A 21,684-nucleotide genomic window follows, 5' to 3' on the forward strand; every position below is an offset into this window, starting at 1 on the left:
TAAGCTTTGACCACACATCGAGTCTCTGTCGTGACTACTCATCACGGCCACTGTAGCAGAGAACAGCCAGACAGCAAGCCAGTGGGTGTAGCTATGTTCCAATAAAACTTTATTTACAAAAAAGGCAACAGGCCAGATCTGAATGGGGGGCCATGATGCACCCACCTGTGGTCTAAAAGAATAATCCACCATCCAACAGATACGATTTATACCATGAGCACAAGTCTGGGTTTCAATCAGGAGATGTGCTAACATATCCTACTGTCACAAGAGCACAGGTTGGAGCGTAGCTGGCCTGCTTTCAAATCGTGGCTCCCCCTCCTCGGCTCTCAGCAATTTACGAAATCTCTCTTAACCCCCAGAATCCTGTAAAACAGCAGGAGTAGTGGCCAATGACCGTGCCACCTGAAGCCCCCTACTCACCCTTAAACATGTCGAATGACTAAGTTGTACGTGTCATTTAACGTCATGACATGAGGAAGATGAGAGACTGAAATAAATCACTTGTGCTGCCCTTGACTCTGACTTTCAACCTCCAATCCCTCTGGGACAATTCAGCAAGAGTCCTCCTGAATGCCCGTGGGTGACCCATCTTCCTTCTCCACCTTCATTCCCATGGGACCTTTCTGAAGCTTGGCCAGTCTCTGGGCTCCCTCGTCAAGCCTGTGTTAACAGCCCATTCAGGATTTCCCCAACTGGCTATCACAATGCTGGGGTAATTTTCAGCTGAAATCTGTGACCAAAAATTGACATTCACTTTTTTATATATATATATATTTTATCTATTTTTTTGAAAGACAAAGATCACAAGTAGGCAGAGAGGCAGGCAGAGAGAGAGGAGGAAGCAGGCTCCCTGCTGAGCTGAGAGCCTGATGTGGGGCTCGATCCCAGGACCCTGAGATCATGACCTGAGCAGAAGGCAGAGGCTTTAACCCACTGAGCCACCCAGGTGCCCCGACATTCACTTGTATTTTAAGAGCTTGGCATGTCACCTGGATCTCTGGTTTACTGTAATGGACTGCAGTTCTGAATAAGCTGAGGCCTCCCGTGTGTGTTGTTCGGAGCTGTATCCCCAGCACCGCCAGCAGTGGCCAACACGAGTGCATGTTCCACAGTCAGCATATGACATGTTATCTACAGACCTTCCAGGCATACCTTAAGGGCATAAATTATCCTATTTTCCATTATACCCCTACTTCTAGCAATGTGTCTGTCTCATAAGTACGTGCTCTTCCTTTTAATGAATGGACCTCCACTCCGACCAGCTCTCCATAGTCCCAGCTCTTAATTCTGCTATGGAAATCTCCTACTCCCGGGTCCACTGGCCCCTCCAGGAAGCTTGCACATTTCCCAGCAATGATCACAGCTCCCTGATGTTAAGCCCTGCTCCTGAGTCACGGTGGTCATCTCAGATTTCCTCAGGCTCTCAAGACTTAGCATGGCTTGTGCTTCTCATGCCGCAGTGTGAGGTGGGCATGACCTGTGCCCGGTGGGACATGCCAAGTGTCTCCACACACGCTTTTTAAGTACTGGCCCACGTTCCGCTGCTGCCCCTCCATAGCCGCCAACATTACCAACCAGTCACAGCTTTCTCAAGTGGACCCAGATCCTTCCCTTGGCATCTTTTCAACTTCAACCAGCTGACTAAAGGTGGCAAACAAATAAACAAAAAAGTCAGGACAGTCCACAGGGAAGGCAGAAAAAAAAAAAAAAAAAAGACTTGACTTCTGGATGCCTGTATCAGGAACTGGCTGGCAGAGTGAACACTTCGGCCATGAAAAACACCTCCCCCGGCAGAGGGGCCCATCCAGGTGTCAACTCATGTCAAGTTCAATTTCAAATACAGAAATTGGACAATTAACTCCAGACTTTCATCACGGCCTTTGGGACCAGGTTCCTCATGGAGACCCGGTCCATCTATAACGTGAGAATTAAAAAGTTCACACATGCACATCCTTAGACCAGCCTCACATGATCCCAATTACTGATTTACCCCAATTATCTCCAAAACCCCAGCCAAGGATACCCACAAGGTCCACCAATGGCAGCACTTCATGTTCACCCTTCTCCCTCTCACCTTTATTCGGTAACCTGTCCGCTCAACCTGACATCATGTATTTTACTCCCCAAGTAAACTGACCAACTTGTCCCAGTTTACCCAGGACCCTTCTAGATTTAACAAGTCAGTCCCATGTCCTAGAAAACCCCTCAATCTGAGGCAAACTAGTGCAGTTGGCCACAAAAGCAGGCATTTACTCATGAGCCAGGCCCCAGAACTCTGGCCAGCTCAATGGCATCAGTGCCTATCTCACTCCAGCCCACTGTCACCAGTCCCCTTCCGAAGCCCTGGCTTGACCATTCCTCAAACCTTCCATTCCTTCATGGGCCTGATTCTGAGCCAGCTACGGACACCTGGTTACCTCCCAGTCCCAAGGCAACACCTCAGACTGTGGCCTGTGTGCCAAGCCCTAGGAGCATGGCAAGAGAGGCTCAGAGGCTGAAAACAAGACTGGCCTATGATCCGCTTTTCCACGTCCAACCTCAGTGCACGCAACATGTTACAGACTTTAAAAGGCAGAAGAGCGAGTCCGTAAGGTTTATTGAACGGGTGGCAGAAAGGAAAGTGATAGGCAGCTGCAATTCAAGAGAAAAAGTCTTGGTCGTTAAGGTCATTCCAGGCACAGCAGAGGGACGGGGGCTGGCTTTCCCTGTCCATGGCTTCTCAGGGCCCTGGTGTCAAGACTCAGAGCCCGCTGACGTGGACCCCAGCCCCAGCCCCTGCCCTCTGAGCTCCCGTGTGGAGTGCGGAGCTGATCCATGATGCTCCGAAGGAGAGCAAGAGGAGGTGCTCTAAGGATGCGTCCTGCGGGGTCTCCCTGCCCTCCTCTGCTCCTCTCGTGTCTGCTAACACCAGGAGAATCTGAAAACAAACAAACAAAAACAAAAAAACAAAACAAGTGAGACCAGTGATTTCGAGATCCCACCCACGGAGAAGCAAACCAGGCTACCCGTGGCCTGTGGGTCCCCGGAACTTGGCAGTAAACTCACCTTGGAGAGACGTATCAGCAAACCCAGATCCGAAGTAATCCCGAGGGCCCCTGACTCATGGCCTTGGAACTTACTTCATCAGCTCCAGATCTAAGGCTGACCTACAAGGCAGAAGCAGCATACACACATTTAGCCTCCATTCCCTCCTTCCCCCAAGGGACATCAATGAGAGGGTCCCCGTCAGCTAGGCCTAAGCGTCCAGTTTATGCACGCCATACTAGATCATCACCAGAATAGAAAGGATAATAAAGGAAGAACATCTTCAAATGTCAACACTGCCAGACCCACTTGAAGGAGAACAAGAAAACATCACGAATGCTTGAGGACACTGTGCGGAGGAACTCCCCCCTCCCGCCAAACTCAATCCCTAGGACTCTACACCCAGAAGTTTGAATTACCAGGTCTGGAGTGGGGCACTGGGTAATTTTTTTCAGAATGGTCACTACTGTCCCTTAAATCCTCCAGGCTGGCTGAGGAGCCTGGGCCCAGGAACTAGGCTGTGGGATAGGACAAGCCCCTGAGGCAAAGGGGTGGAGAGCAGGTGTGAAAGCCAAGGGCACTCTCTTGGGTTCTTCAACCTGGTTCCTGGGCACCAGGTGGTACGTCATTCTCACTACCCCCACCTCGGGGCGAGAAGGGAACAAAACCACCTGGCACAACAGGCTCCCTTCTGCAACACAAGACCCAAATGTAAAGGAAAGAGATCTCACGACCTAGACAGGAGCCCCAACCAAAAGTGGGGGTGGGGTCAAAGGGTAGGACACCTTGACCTCCCCTCCAACCTCAGCACCCTTGTTATCTGAGAGCCAAGAGATGCCTCTCAGGCTACATTATCTCTCAGGGGCCCCAGGCTGTCTGTCTCTCTCAGGGACACCTGGCTGTCTCTCTCAGGGGCACAAGGCTATCTCTCCCACAAGCATGAGGCTATTTCTCTCAGGGACCCCAGGATGTATCCCTCGGGGACACCAGGCTGTCTCTTCTTAGCGCCCCAAGCTGTCTCTCAGGGGCCTCAGGCTGTCTCTCTCAGAGGCCTCAGGCTGTCTCTCCCAGGGACACCAGGCTGTAACTGTCTATGAAGTGAAGGCACCACGGCGGGTCTCTGGTCCCGGAACACATCGGCAGCGCACCAAGCACAAGGCAGCCAGTCAGCCTGCTGCGGATGGATGCCCACACCGAGTGCCCTGTCAGCAACAACATTCCCCCAGGCCATGAACCAGAAAGCAGGCTAGGAAGTCTGTAGTCTATAAATACAGACTTCAAAGATCCACAGGCCTGAGAAATTCTTCTTCAGTCAACCCCCTGGGTCGCCCTTTCCAAAAGAACCCACAAAGCACAGATGAAGTCAGCGAAAGGAAAGCTACAGACAGGGCTATCAGTCAACACACTCTCCTCCATCACTGACTGACAAGAAAACTCCCCCGGCTCTGGCAAACCATGACAAATGAGAACTTCTTCTATTCACTCAGAACTGAGAGAACTCCCCCACGGCCCTACAGCAGGCCCCACCTGTATTTCTCTTTCTCCATTTATCTGACATCACTGACAGCTCCTGGAGAAGCAATCCACTGTGCTCCAGAAAGTAGGAGCAAAGACAACACACACAAGCAATGAATTCACACACTGTCCTGTGTTCTCATGGGCTAGTCTCTACTCCCACAAATTCATAAAGCAGATCCGATGATTTGGGATTCTCCCGTGTGCCCTCAAGCACTATTATGAACTTAGTCCAGGGTGAGGTCCACATAGAAACATACAGACTGATTTCTGACATGGGGATCTGTAATATGAAATGACAGAATGTGCCCCCAGAGGTCAGGGGGCTAGCCCAGTCACGCATCCCAGGGGAGCCAGAAAAGGCCCAAGCTCTGAAGGGCATGGCAGAAAGAAAGCTAATGTGGGGCACGCCTGGGTGGCTCAGTGGGCAGTATGCCTGGGTGGCTTTTGGTTAAGTATCTTGGGTTTCAGCTCAGGTCATGACCTCATGGATGGCAGGAACGCGCCCTGTGTTGGGCTCTACGCTCGGTGTGGAGTCTACTGGAGTTTCGCTCTCCCTCTCCCCCCCTCCCCCGCCGTTTCTCTCCCTTGCTCCCTCTCCCTCTTAAATAAATAAATCTTTAAAGAAAAGATCAAGATCACATAGTCACACCACCACCATGAAAAAGTCCCTCATGGCTATCCCAGCTGTTTTTCAGAGGAAGTGGGGATTGAAAATAGGTTACAAAGCTACATGGGTTCAGAGGCCAGCCCAGGGATCTCTGGTGCCTAAAGCTACATGCTTTCCATCAGGGCACACCAGAAAGGGGGCTGCCCCGGGGAGCCCCTCACCTGAGGTCCATCCGCTCTCAGCATGTGAGGGACTGCCCACAGCGGGACCTAACTGTGAGTGCACTTCCTCATTCAAACCCCAGGGCACAAGTATGTGACTTCACGAGTGCACAAAACAAACTTCCAGAGAAGGATCTGGATGCCTTACCTCGGGCCCCACAGCCTAGTCCCGGCTGGAAAGACAGCAGAACTCACGGAGTTTCTGCCCACACAGACCCACATGCAAGACACAAGGCACATGTGAACGCTCACAGCAGGCCCAGGCGGGCACAATGGCCGGCAGACCACGGCAGTCACAAACGTGGCCTGCTGCTACTAGTATCTGAAAGGCCACACACTACCGCTTCAGGGACAAGAAGAACTTTACTCTAGAAAGGGGTCTGTGATCACCTGTGACAGGAGTAAGGTCAGTGCTAACCTGTGCGCCTGAGAACAACCTCTCACATAGAACAACAGTCTATGTCAAAGGTTGTGGAGGCCAGGTTTTGGGGAGCACGCCACACTGACCAGAAGCGACGAGCATGGAGCAGGAGGGGCAACGGGGTTGGGGGTTTGGGCATGTTCTCCATCTAGTGTGTAAGGGCAGCTTTCATATATATGAACCATGACGCGTGCTGCCCAGCCGGATCACCACTCCCATTCCCTGTCCCTCAATCTAAGGGCTGGGGAACACCGCCCCCTGCGGACCGTGGGCCCAGCCCATGACCAGGATGAGAGAGAGACAACAACCCCAGGGAGAGAAGGATTCCTCAGCCTCCACACTGACACATCACAATGGGATAAGCCCTCTGCCTCACCATGTGGTACTTTGGTCTCCTCTGTCTTGTGCTTTTTGTTTTGTTTTTAAAAGATTTTATTTATTTATTTATTTATTTATCTGACACTGGGGGGGGGGTTACAAGCAGGGGGAGTGGGAGAGGGAGAAGCAGGCTTCCTACTGAGCAGGGAGCCCGATATGGGGCTCAATCCCAGGACCTGAGATCATGACCTGAGCCAAAGGCAGACGTTTAACGACTGAGCCACCCAGGCGCCCCTCCTCCATCTTATTTTGTCCAAGTGCTATGTGTCAGGCACCATGACGGAGCCACTGCCCTGAAGATTACAGCAAAGGGAGTGTGAGAAGCAAATCACCAATGTCCAGTGGGACCAGGGCTGAGGGTGTGGGAAAAAAGTGCAATGAGGAGACAGAGAAAGCTTCCTGGGGGGAGGCCTGGGAGAAGAGGGACCCCACCATGATTCTACCACTGGCCCATGAACAGAAACACCCCAAGGAAAGGACCTTCTTGGCCAAGAGGGCATTGGGTGGGCCACACGGTGCCAGGTACAAGGAAGTAACACAAATCAGTGGGTAAAAAAGACATGTATGAAAGCTCCAGAGTTTGGAAGGGACGGGATGACCCCTTCTAACACGGGGAAATGCTTTCAGCAACTCCTCTCCCTGCACTATCAATGACCAGGGCACAGGCAGCCCACGATCACTTTCGAATGCAGGAGCAGAAAAGGGCATGAGTGAGCCGAGAAGGGAAGCCTTGGCTGGGCAGCAGCCTGAGAACTGGGAACTGGCCTGAACTCGGAGCCTGGCACACAGGCCCATGACCAGACTGACAGCCTGATATCCCAGAAGCTTCCTCTCCCTTGCACAGGTGATTTACCACACCCACCCAGAAATAAAGTGGTGATTGACGATGTAGAGATACTGAGGATTCGTGGTTCTGGAAGACTGAATCTGAGTGGTCATATAACGTGTGTTCAGCTCTACACCAAAGAGGAATCTCGGTTTGCCTCTAAAATGCAGCCCTCTGACCATCCCAGTGCGCCACTTTCCACGTCACAGGAGCCTTCATCAGGGCCTCTCAGGAACAGAAGAGGGCCCAGACCTGTGCCCACCAGATCCAGGGGACACAGACAGCTGGAAACATTGGGAAGTAGCCTTTCCCTGCACTCATCCCCACCCCACCCCCCCGCCCCGCTCACCTGAACACCTCAGGCTTCACAGCCCACACAGACTTGAGCTCTAGAGAACCAAGCAGGACACCACTTACCTGGGACCTCCCAATCCAGGTTCTCCCTGAGGTCGCCTCTCACATACGTGGAACCGCAGTCACGAGACATTCCTGCAGGGGACAAGAAGCACTTGGCACTGCTTTACCTGTGTGGGAAACCTCTATGCTCACGAACAAGAAAACACTGAGGGAGTCTGGGTCTTAGGAGGTAAATGCACTGAAAGTCTCCCTCCCGGCATCTGCCTTGTGCTGTCACGTAGGGCTGTCCTAATCTGGAACCCCTGAACATAAAGAAAGCCTTGCAACTTTTCCTTTGCCTGCATCACCAGTGACCAGGATACAGGCAGCCTGTAATCCCTTCAAACATAGGCAGAAAGCAACACATGGCTGCGGAAGTTAGAGACCCGAGTCAGAAGACCACAGCAGTGGTTCCCACAACCTACTCAAGACATGCACTGAGGCAGGACCCACGCTCGTGCCCCCTTTATAAAACCTCACAGAAACAGAAACCATCCTGAGCCAGGCACAGAGAGCACGCCATAAGACAGCAGGTGCCTAGAGGCCCCTAAAAGGTGGGGAGGAAGAAGTGTGGGAAAGCTCCAGAGTTTGGAAGGGACAGGAAGGGACCCTCCAAACACGGGGAAGCGCTTTCAGCAACTCCTCTCCCTGCACTATCAATGACCAGGACACAGACAGACCATGATCACTTTCGAATGCAGGTACTGAACAGGCAGAAGGTGAGCCAGAAAGAGAAGTTCCTATTAGCTCCCCAGCTGCTCTGCCAAGCTCAGGACCCTGGGCATCATCCTTCCTTCATGTAAAGACTCCATTTCCCACGATTAACGGGAAGACCAACTCCTGGAAAGAACGCCTATGGTGTTCATTCACCCCACGCATACTGCTGGAGTTCCTACTATGTGCCACCCATCCTGGGCTCAAATACAAAGGACACACAGGAGACCCTCTGTCCTCCCAGAGCTCTAAAAAGAAACTGAAGCTCAGGACAAGGAAGGACCTGAGCCAAGGTTATCCCGCGGGGCCACCGGCTGAACCAGCCTCTGAACCCAGACCTCTCTTGACCCCAAACCCACACTTAGCACACCAAGCCCCCTTCTGCGCAAGCGCTTTGCAAGAAGCGTCTCAGAACCTGCGCTCCAGGATCACCTCCCCCCCCCCCTCACCGCGATAAGGCAGGAAGGTAACCAGCCCCTGGTCAAAGGGCTCAGGCCCAGCAGCACTTACCCAGCAGGCCTCACCCCTGCACGCAGGGGCGGCCTCCGACGCGGCGGATCAGGATTCTGCGGGACAGATGCGGGTGCTGCCTGCCGCGCGGCCCGCAAAGCAGTCCAAGGGACAGTCTCCATCTGCTTCTCCGACAGCCGCAGAGTCCGCACGGCCTGGGCACGCAAGACAACAGGGAAGGGGCTTTAGTGCCAGGAAGGGAGCAATCACACGCTGCCCCTCTGGGGCCCTGCGAGCGCCCCCAACTGAAAGCTCAGACAACAGCTCTGCCCAACCGGGATTTTCACACTCTCCGTTAACGACAGGTGACGGCGAAACGGGTTCACGCTCCTCAAGTTACTTCGGAGGCAACCGATGAATGGTTCTGGGGGACTCAGGGTCCGGAGGTGGGTGCCTGCGTGCAAATCGCGGGGGCCCGGGCGGGAGATCCGAACCGAGGCCCCTTTCTCGAGGACCCACCTTCCGAGAGGACCGCACCCAGCGGAGGGACCGGACACGGATCCAGGAGAGAGGCCCAGAATCCGCGCTGACCTCCGCCGGCTCTCCCCGCCCCCTCGGGCCTTAGTGTGGGGCGAGGGGGGGGCGGGGCGCAGAGCACGCGCCCAGCGATCCCCGCAGTGGACTCACCTCGGGCGCCGCGACCTACGACGCGGAACAGCAGCGCTGACAGAGCCGACAGCGCAGGAAGGTGCGGATGTCTGGGGATTGCGGGAGATGGACCCCGGCGGCGTGGGACTCCGCTACTGGCAGCGGCACAGCAAGACACGCCCCAACAGCTCGGCGCCGGCGGAAATACAGCTGGAAGGCGGGCTGCGGCCTAGAGCGGCGTCTCCGGGGGGTGGGGGTGGGGCTGATACCGCGCAAGCGACCCTGTCGCGCCCCCTGGTGGCGCGGAGCTCAAATTCTGACTCTGTAGGGCTTTGGATCATTTCCAAGACCAACCTAGAATTTTGGAAATAACATCCCCTCGCTTTTCTCTTTATTCTGTTTTTGCCACTGCTTTGTCATTAACTTATAGAAATAGTCTTCCACGTGAGGAGCTGTGATTAGCGCGAGCTCATGTTGATTTCAGGTAGTCTGGACAATAGGGTTCTTGCCTGATGGATGACACATTCTCAGTACCTAGTTTTATGACTGGCTCAATTGAACCAGTGAATGAATTCTGACCATATATTTCAACATCACCAGGTTAAAATATTGTTCTGATGACTTGAAAGCAGAACGTGAGAGTGACAAGGAGATAAATCTAGAGAGATGGGCAGGGGCATTGCTCAACTTTGTCCCCAAAATGAGTCCTTGAAGCAGAAGGGAATTGATCAGATTTGCAGAGGCAAAGACAACAGACAGAACCCCCCGTGCTCCCGAGAGGACACTGCAGACAGGCTTGAGAAGGGGCTCGTGGTTCCCAAACTTCTCAGGCACTAACAGTGCCTGCACCCTGGGTCATGTGTGTCCCTCAAACCTAAGGTAACCCTGCCACTAACTCAACCCACATTCTGAAGTATAAACAGCCCACCCTTGTGCCCAAGGAGGGAGTGCCCCCAGTCCGATTCCTGGAACAGACTAGATCAGTACAGAGCAGAAATCCAGTGAACTCACTCCATATTGCGTACCTGGGAGGAGCCTGCGGGATTCCAAGACTGTGGGAATGTTGGGGAACTCTGTGATGGGTAGGGACCATGGATGCTACACTGGGCCATGGGGTCAGGTGAACACACTTGAGGCCCTGGTGCCCTCTCCTGCCTCCTGTTCTTGCTTTTATGCTCCGTGTGACCTTGACTGAATGACCTAAATTCTCAGCCCAGCTTGAGGTTTCCTTTTCTGAAAAATGGACAAAAGCATAGCTTACCCCTCAGAGCACTGCTTCGAGAATTACATGAAATGATTCTATCAAAAGCAAAGCACAGAGCAAATGGCCAAGCATGGTAGTTGCTATACTTAGTATTTCTGAGAAAGCCAAGGGCTTCTGTCACTGAGAGGACACTGTGGGATTATTTATGAGGCTGAGAGAATGTGCTGTGCTGGAAAAGTCTGAGACAGCGCTGTCCGTAGAAATATAATGGTAGCCACATACGTAATTTAAAATGTTCTGGGCTGCCTGGGTGGCTCAGTAGGTTGAGTGTGTGCCTTCAGCTCAAATCATGATCCCAGAGTCTGGGGATCGCCTGGCTTCAGGCTCCCCGCTAAGCAGAGTCTTGTTTCTCCCTCTGCCCATCTGCCCCAACTTGTGTGCTCTCTCTGAAATAAATAAATAAAATCCTTAAAAATAAATAAATAAAAATAAAATGTTCTAAGAGCCATATTAAAAGGACACAAAAAAGGGTGAAATTCATTTTAATAGTACATTTTATTTAACCCAATATAACGAAAATATCATCATTTGAGCATTTTTTAAATATCTTTAAATTACTCATGAGATATTTGCTGTTCACTCTGAGAAAGTCTTCAGAATCCGGCGAATGTTTTAACACTGACATTTGACATTTCCAGCCCCCGTGGCTGCTGGCTGCTGTGTTCATCAGTGCAGGTCTAAAGCCATCTGACTTTGATCAGCTCTTGCAAGCCACAGGAAAGAAGCCCAAGCAGGAGGCTGAGAGCATGTCCCTTTCACAGCGCCCAGCACCTCATGAGCCTGGGACATCCTAGGAGGAGAAATGCCTCCTGCAGGGCTCAGGCTGGAGGCCTTATTGTCCCAAACAGGAGATTAAGGCAAGGGTGTCCTAAGAAGATTATAAAAGGGCAGAACCACGATTCAATCCGAGATTATTCTCCTGCACCCCTTGCTCCTGTGATGTCAGGGAGGGAATCCAGGGCAGATTATTTGTGCATCCCCAGTGCCTAGAGGAGGCTGGGCATCTAAGAGGTGTGGCTGATGCTCATTCATCGTCAGCGTAACCGGATGTTAAAATGAACATTTCAGCAAGGCACCAAGGAGGCACCACAATATAGGAATGAACTGCTGAGCAACAACAGATTGCTGCTGTGGTAAGCAAGCTGTGGCCCAATCCTGGCAATTTATGAAGGTTCCATCTGATAAAATGGCAGCTGCCCCCCAAGGAAGGTGTTGGACCGGATGCAGAATTTAGGAAGGAAATAACTGAACAACGACTGCTCGTGACGCTGACTTCTTTAAATTGAGGGTATGAACAGTACAGTTAGACATTAAAAGGAGGGAGAACTATGAATTCTATTTCTTAAAATAGTTCCACCCCTGCCCCAAAGAGGGAGAACAAGAGGAGTACCTGAGTATCAGGGGTTCTGGCAAAAACACGCGGGAGCTTGATATATGTTACCTGGAGTTAGGGAGCACAGGGGAGCCTGACCTGACCCACTCCTCAGTCCAAGGTTCATCATTTTATTCAGCAGGTGTAGCATCTGTGGTAGTGATGTTGGGTAGTGGCTGGAGGAAGACAGACAAGGACCAGGGAACTGAACTCACACCTGTTCAAAAGCAGAATGTTTGTGGCCATAAGAAGCCTCAGCGCTACCCCTTAACGATGCGCAACTGCAGCACGCATGCGCAAAAGCCCCAGCCCGCCGGCTACTGAGGGAGAATGACCTCTCCGCTGGGGGGCGCTAGAGGGCTCCAACTCGTAGATCTTGACTACCGCTTGTCCACAAGAGAAAAATCAGACTGCGCCTGCGCGTAGTGATTGGCCTGGAGCATGCGTAATGACTTAGGGATTTCCAGAACCCTGTATGAATATTCCACCCTATGATTATAACTGCCTGTAAGAATCAGAATCCTAATTTGAGAAACAAGGCGGAGGATTATAGGGGAAGAGAGGGAAAAATGAAATAAGAGGAAACCAGAGAGGGAGACAAACTATACCAGACTCTTAACCTCAGGAACAAACAGGGTTGCTGGAGTGGAGGGAGGGGGGAGGGATGGGGTCGCTGGGTAACGGCAGGTCTATGTTGTGGTAAGCGCTGTGTATTGTGTAAGACTAATGAATCACAGACCTGTACCCCTGAAATAAATAATACATTATATGTTAATAATTTAAAAATTAATTTAAAAAAAAAGGAATCAGAATCCCGCATCGACCCAGCACCACTCAGATTCTCCTAAGTGCACCTGCACAACCCTCTCTTATAGTGTGTACTTTTGCATTGCAATAAAGCTTCTCTGCTGTATTTTTCTCTGATTAGTCCTTGAATTCTTTGTCTTGGGGAAGTCAAGAACCTGGCACCAGCTGGTGGTTGAGGGCTTAGGACCTGAGAATGTCCACCTGCTACCCAAGAGCTCCTACCCAAGAGGGTGCCTGCTAGGGTTAGGGGATCCTCAGGAAGGCCTGTCTTGTTCATATCCCTGTTCATATCCCTAGGACGACAAAGGGTGGGTCCTTGGGTCCTCCAAAGAACTTCTGCAATAGAGGCCAAGAGAGAAAGACCTACATAAAATACATGCCCAGCCTGGAGAGAAGTCTCCCCTTCCCCGTCACCTTTATTCCCTCTGTTCTGATCCTGGAGATATTGGCGGTAAGAGAATGGACAGAGTCCTCCTAGTGAAAAGAAATACATTTGGATGAGGGAGAAGTGCCCTGTCCCCTCTCAGCAGATAGCAGCACACCCTGTGCTTGACCCCAGATGGCAAGAGAAGTCTTCCCTATAATTATGGAAAATGTGACTTATATATACTAGACTGATCATTATCAAATGGAAACAGTGTTCATAATTTTAGTGATAAAGACTTACAACCTAAGAATGATCAGAAAAGCTATGAGGTGTGCCTGATATTTTTCTAAGGATAGGGAATAAATACTTCCACTTAAGAAGTCTAAAGAGGCAGGTAAAAAAAATGTATGATTACATACCAGGAGTCCTGCTTTCAACATAATGGTCACATTAATAAAGATTTGGGCTATAGCTGAGAGGCCAGCACTCCACCATCCTGGAGTTTGTGACCTCACAGTGGCTAAGAGATTCCTGTGTGTGGAGCCCCGTCCCTTGGGGAGATGAAGCTGAGGCTTGCTGGACAGACTGTTCCACAGAGGTGGTGCCCAGGGTCCAAGCTGGAAGTCCAGAACCAACCTTTTGAGGCCTGCAAGAGCTCCAGGCCCTGTCCCTGCATCAAGAATGGTCACCATGCTGGAAACCATCCTGTATCTGTTCATCATCCTCATCTGCTTCTTGATGATCATCTGTTACTTCTTCTTTCGGAAGGATTAGGCTATAGCTCCTGCAAGGTGGGACTGAGGCTTGATGGAAGCCATGGCCAGTCTAGCCTCTCAGGACCTCTCAAGCACGACGGACTCTTTCTAAGCTGCCAATGGCCTGGGTCTTGGCCTGTTTTGGGGTCTTCAACAGCCAGGGACCTTCACTGGACCCTTCCCACAAGGACCAGCTTCCACCTAGGTCTCCATCCCTCCTTCTCCCTAGGTCCCCTAGCTGGGGCCTCCAACCCACACATTCTCTCTCGTAATAGTTTTGCTTCTGGTTCATTTTTGTCCTGGGCTGTGGACCACTGGTTCTGGAGAGGTACTCAGTGTGGGTTCAGTGAAGGTATAAATGGCTCAGGTCTCTGACATGGGGACAGGCATGAGAAGAAGTGGCCCCCCCCCCCCCCCCAGAACTAGCAAAGTTGGGCCATGATGAACTAGAGTCCTAGCTGAAGACTGATGTTTTAGCAGGAACACTGGACTTTCCTTCTATCCATCGTGGACGATCCTTGAAAAAAACTGTCTTGACTACTAAATCTAGATGGTCGTAGCTAATTACCCTGAACAACCACCCTGTACCTTCCTTGTTAACTAAATCACTGAGATATATGTGGCTTATTACTTAAACTTTGCTGGCTTAAATTTTTTGCTTGAATACTTAGGCATTCCGGGATAATATTTGGCTTTGCCCCGATTATCTTTTGCCATGGTAACTGACCACATCAATTCTTTACTCTTAAGACCTTGGATCTTCCTGGTCAAGGGCATAGGACATCTCTTCCCCCACACCCCCACCCCTGGCTATTTTTCTGAAGACTTCCAGGATGAAGGCAGAAGAATGCTTCTATGATTCCATCATTATGTGTAATATTGGTAGATGGTTTACGTTATATATTCTATTTTTAGAGTTGTAAGAATTTTTAAAAGTTATGAATGGGTATTAATTTTTATCAAGTGATGATGATGATTATGATAGTGATACTAAAATTTATTAAACAGCATTACTATAACCCAACACCTATTTTTTTCCTATTTTTTTAAAAAAAACACAGTACTGAGTTTCAATGTATTATATTACATACCTTTAAATTTTTTAATTGTGGCAAAATACACATAACATGAAAGTCATCATCTTAACTATTTTTGAATATTCAGCTCAGTAGGATTCAGTACATTCACACCATTGTGGAACCAATCTCCAGAATTTTTATCTTTCAAAATTGAAACTGGATCCTTGAAACAACAATTCCCAATTCCTGGCTTCTCCAGCCCCTGACAGCCACCATTCTCCCTTCTGTCTCTGAATTTGACTACTCCAGGTGCCTCATATTAGTGGAATCATACAGTATGTGTCCTTTTGCGTCTGGATTATTTTACTTAGCAGCAAGTCCTCAAGGTCCTTCCATGCTGTGGTATATGTCAGAATGTCCTTCCTTCTTAAGGCCAAATAATATTCCATTGGTGCGCTTGTGTGTGTGTGTATCATGTTTTTTTAATCCACTCATCTGTTGTTAGATACTTGAGTTACTCCAACCTTTGGCTATCATGAACAGTGCTGTTATGAGCACAGGTAGACAAATATCTCTTAAGATTACATTCCTAACTGTTTCAAGAATATACCCTTAAGTGGAATTGCTGGATCATATGGTAATACTATTTTTAATTTTTTGAGCAATTGCTATACTATACTATTTTCCATAGCAGCTGCACAAATTTGCATGTTTTATCTATTTTAAAGTTTAAAAACTGAGGTTCAGAAAGATGAAGTCACTTGTTAATACAGCTAGAATGTGGTAAAGAAAAGGCTTAGGTATGTCTGTTGTATTAATTTCCTAAGACTGCCATAACAAAGCTCCACAAACTGAGTGGATGATAATGGCAGAAATTTATTTTGTCACTATTCTGGAGACCGGAAGTCTGAAATCAACGGTCAGAAGACATTCACAAGACAGGAGCGCGGTTACTGCCCTTTAAGGGCACTGGGGGCCACCGCTGTTTCCACCTGAAGTTGCCAATATATTTTACATCTACATTCATGAGATGGACTATAACTTTTTTTCCTTCCTTGCTTGCTTAATTTGGGAGTCATGGTTAATCTCTGAACTGAGAACAACTCCCTCCTCTTCTATTATCTGGGAGACTTCGTAAGGCTGAAAAGCTGGGTATGATGTTTTCTTTGTGGAAATATTGTTAACTACTGATTCAACACTTTAAAATGTTCTAAGAGGATTCAGGTTTTCTGTTTTTCCTTAAGGCAATTTTGCTATATATTTTTCAGGAATGTGTTCCTTTTATGTAAGTTTTCAATTTATTTTTCTCTGATTTCTTACTCTCTGCTCTGACTGTCCTCTGACCGCTCTCTCACTCCTGAAAGTGTTTGCCTCTGCTGCCCTAAATGTGACCCCAAGATCCTGGGATCCAGTCCCCCCTCAGGCTCCTTGTTCAGTGGAGAGCCTGCTTCTCCCTCTGCCTGCCTATTCCCCTGCTTGTGCGTGCACGCTCTCTGAAAAATAAATAAATATCTTAAACAAAAAAGAAAGAAAGAAAAAGAAAAACACTGTTATTCCCTCAGGCAGGCCCTTGCTGTCCACCCTGGCTAAATATGTCCCCACTATTATACTACCCTGCTCCTTTCCTTTGTAGCACTTGTCATGATTTTTTTAAACTCTTTTTTTAAGAGCTTTTAAGGCAGATGTTTAACCAACTAAGCCACCCAAACGTCCTGATTAGTTATGATTTTTAATTATTGCATTCGCTGTCTCATTCCTACGAGAATATAACAACAAAAAAATCAGAAACCCTGTCTTCAATATATTTCCAATGCTTAACCCTGTCCCTGATACGAAGTTGCTGCTCTGTAGATTTTTCTCGGGTGTAGATGGAAGTCTAGATGAACATATAGATGTATGAATGGTCAGATGTGTGGGTGAGTGGGTGGATGGATAGATGAAAAAGCTGGTGCTCCCTAAAGTTTCCGGATAAATGGATGGAGTGATGGGAAGATAAAAGGATGCTTGGGTACTTGGCCACGCAGGTTTTCACCTCCTATCCACGAGGGGGCGCGAAGAGACCGCGCGTGCGGGTTCAGCTCGGGAGACGCCGCTCTAGGCCGCAGCCCGCACCCAGGGGCATTTCCGCCGGCGACCGGCTGGTGGGGAGGTTTCCTGTGGCTGCAGCCGCCTTCCCGAGCGGTCCCGAACCGTCCGGAACCGTGCTGCACTTTCTCTCGTCGTTCCCTCTGGTCCCGTCGACTACAGTCCTGCTGCCCCGGGTGAGCCACTACGGGGCGGCGCAGCACAGCCTCAGGGCTGCATCCCCCTCTCCTAGACAGGAGGGGAAACTGAGGCCTAAAGGGGCGGGGAGAACCGGCGGAGGTCAGCCCGGATTCCGGGCCCCGCTCCTGGCTCCGTGTCCGGCCCCTCCGCCGGGTGCGGACCTCTTGGGAGGCGGGTCCTCGAGAAAGGGGCCCCGGGTCCGATCCCCCGCCCTCAGCTCGCTCGCGGGAAGGACTCGGATCCCGCCCGGTCCCCAGCGATTTGCTCGCACGCACCCACCTCCGGACCCTGAGTCCCCCAGAACCATTCATCATTTGTCTCCGAAGTGACCTGAGGAGCGTGAACCCGTTTCGCCGTCACCTGTCGTTAACCGAGAGAGTGAAAATCCCGGTTGGGCGGAGCTGTTGTCTGAGCTTTCAGTTGGGGGCGCTCGCAGGGCCCCAGAGGGGCACCGTGTGATTGCCCCATCCCTGCCTGGCACTAATGCCCTTTCCCTGTTGTCTTGCGTGCCCAGGCCGTGCGGGCTCTGCGGCTATCTGAGAAGCAGATGGAGACTGTCCCTTGGACTGCTTTGCGGGCCGCGCGGCAGGCAGCACCCGCATCTGTCCCGCAGAACCCTGATCCGCCGCGTCGGAGGCCGCCCCTGTGTGCAGGGGTGAGGCCTGCTGGGTAAGTGCTGCTGGGCCCGAGCCCCTTGACTAGGGGCTGGTTACCTTCCTGCCTTATCGCGGTGAGGGGGGGAGGTGATCCTGGAGCGCAGGTTCTGAGAGCCTTCTTCCAAAGCGCTTGGGCAGAAGGAGGCCTAGTGTGGTAAGTGGGGTGGGTTTGGGGTCAGAGAGATCTGGATTCAGGTCCTGATTCAGCTGGTGGCCCACCGCATAATCTTGGCTCAGCTCCTTCCTTGTCCTGAGCTTCAGTTTCTTTTTAGTGGGGAAACTGCCAGAGCTCCGGGAGGACAGGGGGCCTCCTGTGTGTCCTTTGTATTTGAGCCCAGGATGGGTGGCACATAGTAGGAACTCAAGCTGTATGTGTGGGGTGAATGAACACTGTAGGCGTTCTTTCCAGGAGTTGGTCTTCCCGTTGATGATGGGAGACGGAAACTTTACATAAAGGGCTGATGATGCTCGGGGTCGTGGGCTTGGCGGCACAGCTTTCTCCTGCCTGGGAAAATGGCAGGCTGCTAACATGGGCTGCCTGGGTCCTGGTCACTGATAGTGCAGGGAAGGGATTTCCTGAAAGTGTTGCCCTGTGTTTGGAGGGCCCTTTCCTGTCCCTTCCAAACCTGGAGAGTTCTCACACTTCCTCTTTCCTACCACCTTTGAGATGTCTTCTGTCACCTGTGCCAATGTTGTGCTCCTGGATGGTGTAGGCAGAGGATTCAGGGAAGGTTGTCCTGTATTTGGAGTGTGCACATCCTCACCTTCCGGGAGTTTGCCTATGTTCCAGCTTCTCCACAGACACCTTGGGCCTCCAGGGCCCAGGGGAGCAGTCATGGGTGCATTAGTGTTATTGTTGAGGCTTGACTTCTGTCCGTGCTATTGGGAACCAGTCTGTGCATGTTACTTGAGTTTTCTTCAATGTCCAGCAGAGTGACTGCCGGGCAGCCAACACACACCCCCATAAATCTGGCCCTGGCATCCTTCTCAGCCTGGTCAATGATGCATTCATCAGCACTGGCCACCTGTCATAGGCCATGCACTCTCTCCCTCTTTAGAGTAACTTCTACCCTTTTTATGAGGAAATAGTGTGATTGTTGGGGAAATAATCAGCGTATGTTGAATGCTTACTTTACTTTCTGATAGCTACTCTGCTGAGTCCTTTTCTGATGCTTCCCTCGCCCTGCTGGGAGCAGGGATAAGTTGGGTGCCCATTCCTGGATTTTTGTCTGTTGCAGGTGAGCCCACCATGTGCAGAGGCATCATGGGAGTTCTCTCAGGAACATTCTAGACCCCAGTGTCCTTGAGGTAAGATTTCTTGACTTTTCTCTAGAGTGTGGTTTCCTTGCATCTGGTACAGTCATGTGTGGGTTCCTAGGGGCTTCGTGTGAGGGTATCGGGGAACTGAGAGGCGAGAAGGTAATGTCCGTGAGTCCCCAGATCTGCTCCTCAGTCCCAGACAACCTAGATCACATCTGGCCCTTGCTAAGTTCTCAGTGGCTGCTGCAGAGGAAGGATCTCCAGAGTCCCACTGGGTAATGAGAGTTCTCTGGGGTATCTGCCTTCCATCCTTGGAATAATGGCAGAAGCATGTTTTAATGGGAAATGGGACCCACACATCAGAGACTCTTGTCCCTGGCTTTGAATCTCCTTGTGCTGCTCTCTCAGTAACCTATTCAGAACCTTATTTTCTTTATTGAAGAAGCACACTTACAATAGAGGTGATTTCCGTGCTGCTTAATACCACAGGATTCCTGTCATTTCCAACCCTTAAGATTTTCCTAGCGTTTTTGCTCAAAGTGACTTCTCTGATTCCACTTGGCAGGGAGGCTCTACGGGGCTTTTGTAAGAATGGCCGCTCCTGAGGTCCTGTGCTCGGCTGGGTGGTTTCCCCAGATTCAGTCTTTTCCAAAGGCCAGTAGCATTTGCTGCTCTTCCTAGGTCTCTCTCTGCCCTTCATGCACCTGCATTCAAAAGCGATCATGGGCTGTCTGTGCTCTGGTCATTGCTAATGCAGGGAGAGGAATTGTTGAAAGCGGCTTCCCGTGTTTGGAGGGTCCATCCCTGTCCCTTCCAAATGCTGATGCCTTCACACACTTCCGCTCCTCTCCAGCTAGTGCTCTCTGGTCTCAGGCATTGAGGGCTGGCTGCTGTGTGAGTCAGTGACGGGATGCAGATTTGGTGGCCCAAATGGATGTGATGGCCCAAATGTGATGTGATGGGAAATAGGAAGGTATGGGGAGGTGGGGCAACATGAGGAGTTTGACCTTGGGGTGAGCACAAGCATCAGAGAGACAGATGTGCGGGATGTAATGACAGTGGAGGGAAGCTGTAGTGGTGGCCTTCAATCCCAGCATGGGGTGGGGGTGCTCCGTGGGAGGAGCTTCTGACCTTTAGCTCTCCAGCCAGCTCTTTGCCAGTTGCTCTATCTGCTCGTGCCCTGAAAACACCCATTTTTAAAGACCGTGTTTATTTTGACTCTTCTCTGTGAGCATTGAGATTCATTTCTGAGCTGTGTTTGGTGTGAAAAAAGCCGGTGTGAAATCAGCTCATGCCTGATTCATTGGGGCATTCTCATCGATAGCAGCTTAAAGATGAGACCACACGGGAACCCAGTCGTCTGTTATGACCACCTGCTGCTCCGTGGCGTCCTCCTCACTCCAAGAGTGCTGCCTTGAATCTGGAGATTGTTGGAGGAAGCCAGAGGGGATGGAAGCACCGGCCCTTTCGGGGTGAGCTGGGTCCCAGCTGCCCTGGGGGGACCTCCTCATGGTGAGTTCATGCCAAGGGGCTAAGTCAGCCTGTGTTTCTGATACAGAAATTCCAGGCAGCTGTTCTTATTGGACTTTCTCCTTTAGATGATGTCGGGGTTGATCGTGGACGCTGGAGGGGCATGGTGAAGAAGGACGGTGCCATATGAAGCATTGCCAGACCTCCTTGCCCGGTTGCCTCAGCACAGCGTGGAACGCCTTTTCCGTCTGTGTAAGCAGGCCCGAGGGAAAGCCCTGGCACTCTGGAAGCTTGAGGTCCAGAGCTAGAGACTTTAGCTGTTTCTGCCGCTCCCCCAGAAGCTGTCACCAAGCGCTGCTGACCAGGAAGAACACCTGGTCATGGGCCATGTTGTCCAGCAGCCTCCACGTCTCCTGGGCCATGTTGTCCAGCAGCCTCCACGTCTCCCCGCCTCCTCCCCCTGTAACTTTTTAGAACCAAGAGTTTCCTGCACAGTACATCCTTGTCCCCTCACCCACCCAATAAATTTTGAAACTGCCCTGCTGCTTGTTTTTGTTGTTTTTCTTCTCTTTTGAAGCCCATCCCTCCATGTGCCAGCAAGATAGCTATAAAGAAGGTGAGTCATGAACAAACCTTCCATTTTTTACTCACCGAGCTGTTCCGCTTAGTGCACTCCCGAGGCACGCCTAGCACTAGGTGCTGGGATGTAGAATTTGGACTAGGGGTTGAACAATCCCAAGTGCTTCTGGGGGGCTCAGGTTTGGGAGAAAAGGAAAACATTAGGAGTGTTGGCTGAAGGACATCTGGGCCCAGGCTTTGGAAAAGAATACGACAGTGAGGAGGCAGGAGTGCCCTGAGTGCTGGCGCTGGGACTCCCCTGGGGGATTTTGGGAGATGGTTCTGAGCAAGGGCGGGTGACGAGCAACACCTGTTCTTTGGAGAGCTCTGTGGCTGGGGTAGGCAAAGGCCTGGTGTCAGGATGTTTATTGCTGTCGCCACGAGGTAGATTTGGCCTCTGAGAGTCATGTTCAGTGACAGTGGTTTGCCTCGCAAGCCTTCACAGAAATTGAAATCAGAGGCGCCTGGGTGGCTCAGTGGGTTAAGCCGCTGCCTTCGGCTCAGGTCATGATCTCAGAGTCCTGGGATCGAGTCCCGCATGGGGCTCTCTGCTCAGCAGGGAGCCTGCTTCCCTCTCTCTCTCTCTCTGCCTGCCTCTCCATCTACTTGTGATTTCTCTCTGTCT

General features: G+C 50.9%; 2 long non-coding RNA genes and 4 other non-coding genes across 7 annotated transcripts; 3 read left to right on the plus strand and 3 right to left on the minus strand.

Annotated features, from left to right (window-relative positions):
- Positions 1-2,582: 2,582 nt before the first annotated feature.
- On the minus strand, positions 2,583-9,419 carry LOC132022750 (uncharacterized). Its single transcript, XR_009405688.1, has 5 exons — positions 9,246-9,419; positions 8,619-8,773; positions 7,416-7,487; positions 3,049-3,149; positions 2,583-2,920 (listed from the first exon to the last, which is right to left on the minus strand). It is a non-coding gene; the product is annotated as an uncharacterized LOC132022750 (long non-coding RNA).
- On the minus strand, positions 6,734-6,866 carry LOC132022915 (small nucleolar RNA SNORA71). The gene has a single exon (XR_009405800.1). It is a non-coding gene; the product is annotated as a small nucleolar RNA SNORA71 (small nucleolar RNA).
- Positions 7,964-8,097, minus strand: LOC132022914 (small nucleolar RNA SNORA71). Its single transcript, XR_009405799.1, has one exon. It is a non-coding gene; the product is annotated as a small nucleolar RNA SNORA71 (small nucleolar RNA).
- A 7,472-nt stretch (positions 9,420-16,891) lies between the features above and the next one.
- On the plus strand, positions 16,892-20,980 carry LOC132022751 (uncharacterized). Of its 2 annotated transcripts, none has more exons than XR_009405690.1 (5): positions 16,892-17,051; positions 17,570-17,724; positions 18,950-19,019; positions 20,204-20,483; positions 20,570-20,980. It is a non-coding gene; the product is annotated as an uncharacterized LOC132022751 (long non-coding RNA). The 2 variants fall into 2 exon arrangements; XR_009405689.1 differs by having other exon boundaries at positions 16,895-17,051; positions 20,296-20,483.
- LOC132022917 (small nucleolar RNA SNORA71) lies at positions 18,211-18,353 on the plus strand. The gene has a single exon (XR_009405802.1). It is a non-coding gene; the product is annotated as a small nucleolar RNA SNORA71 (small nucleolar RNA).
- Positions 19,674-19,807, plus strand: LOC132022916 (small nucleolar RNA SNORA71). Its single transcript, XR_009405801.1, has one exon. It is a non-coding gene; the product is annotated as a small nucleolar RNA SNORA71 (small nucleolar RNA).
- Positions 20,981-21,684: the final 704 nt, after the last annotated feature.

Source organism: Mustela nigripes, chromosome 7, assembly GCF_022355385.1.
Source record: "Mustela nigripes isolate SB6536 chromosome 7, MUSNIG.SB6536, whole genome shotgun sequence".
Lineage (NCBI taxonomy): Eukaryota > Metazoa > Chordata > Mammalia > Carnivora > Mustelidae > Mustela > Mustela nigripes.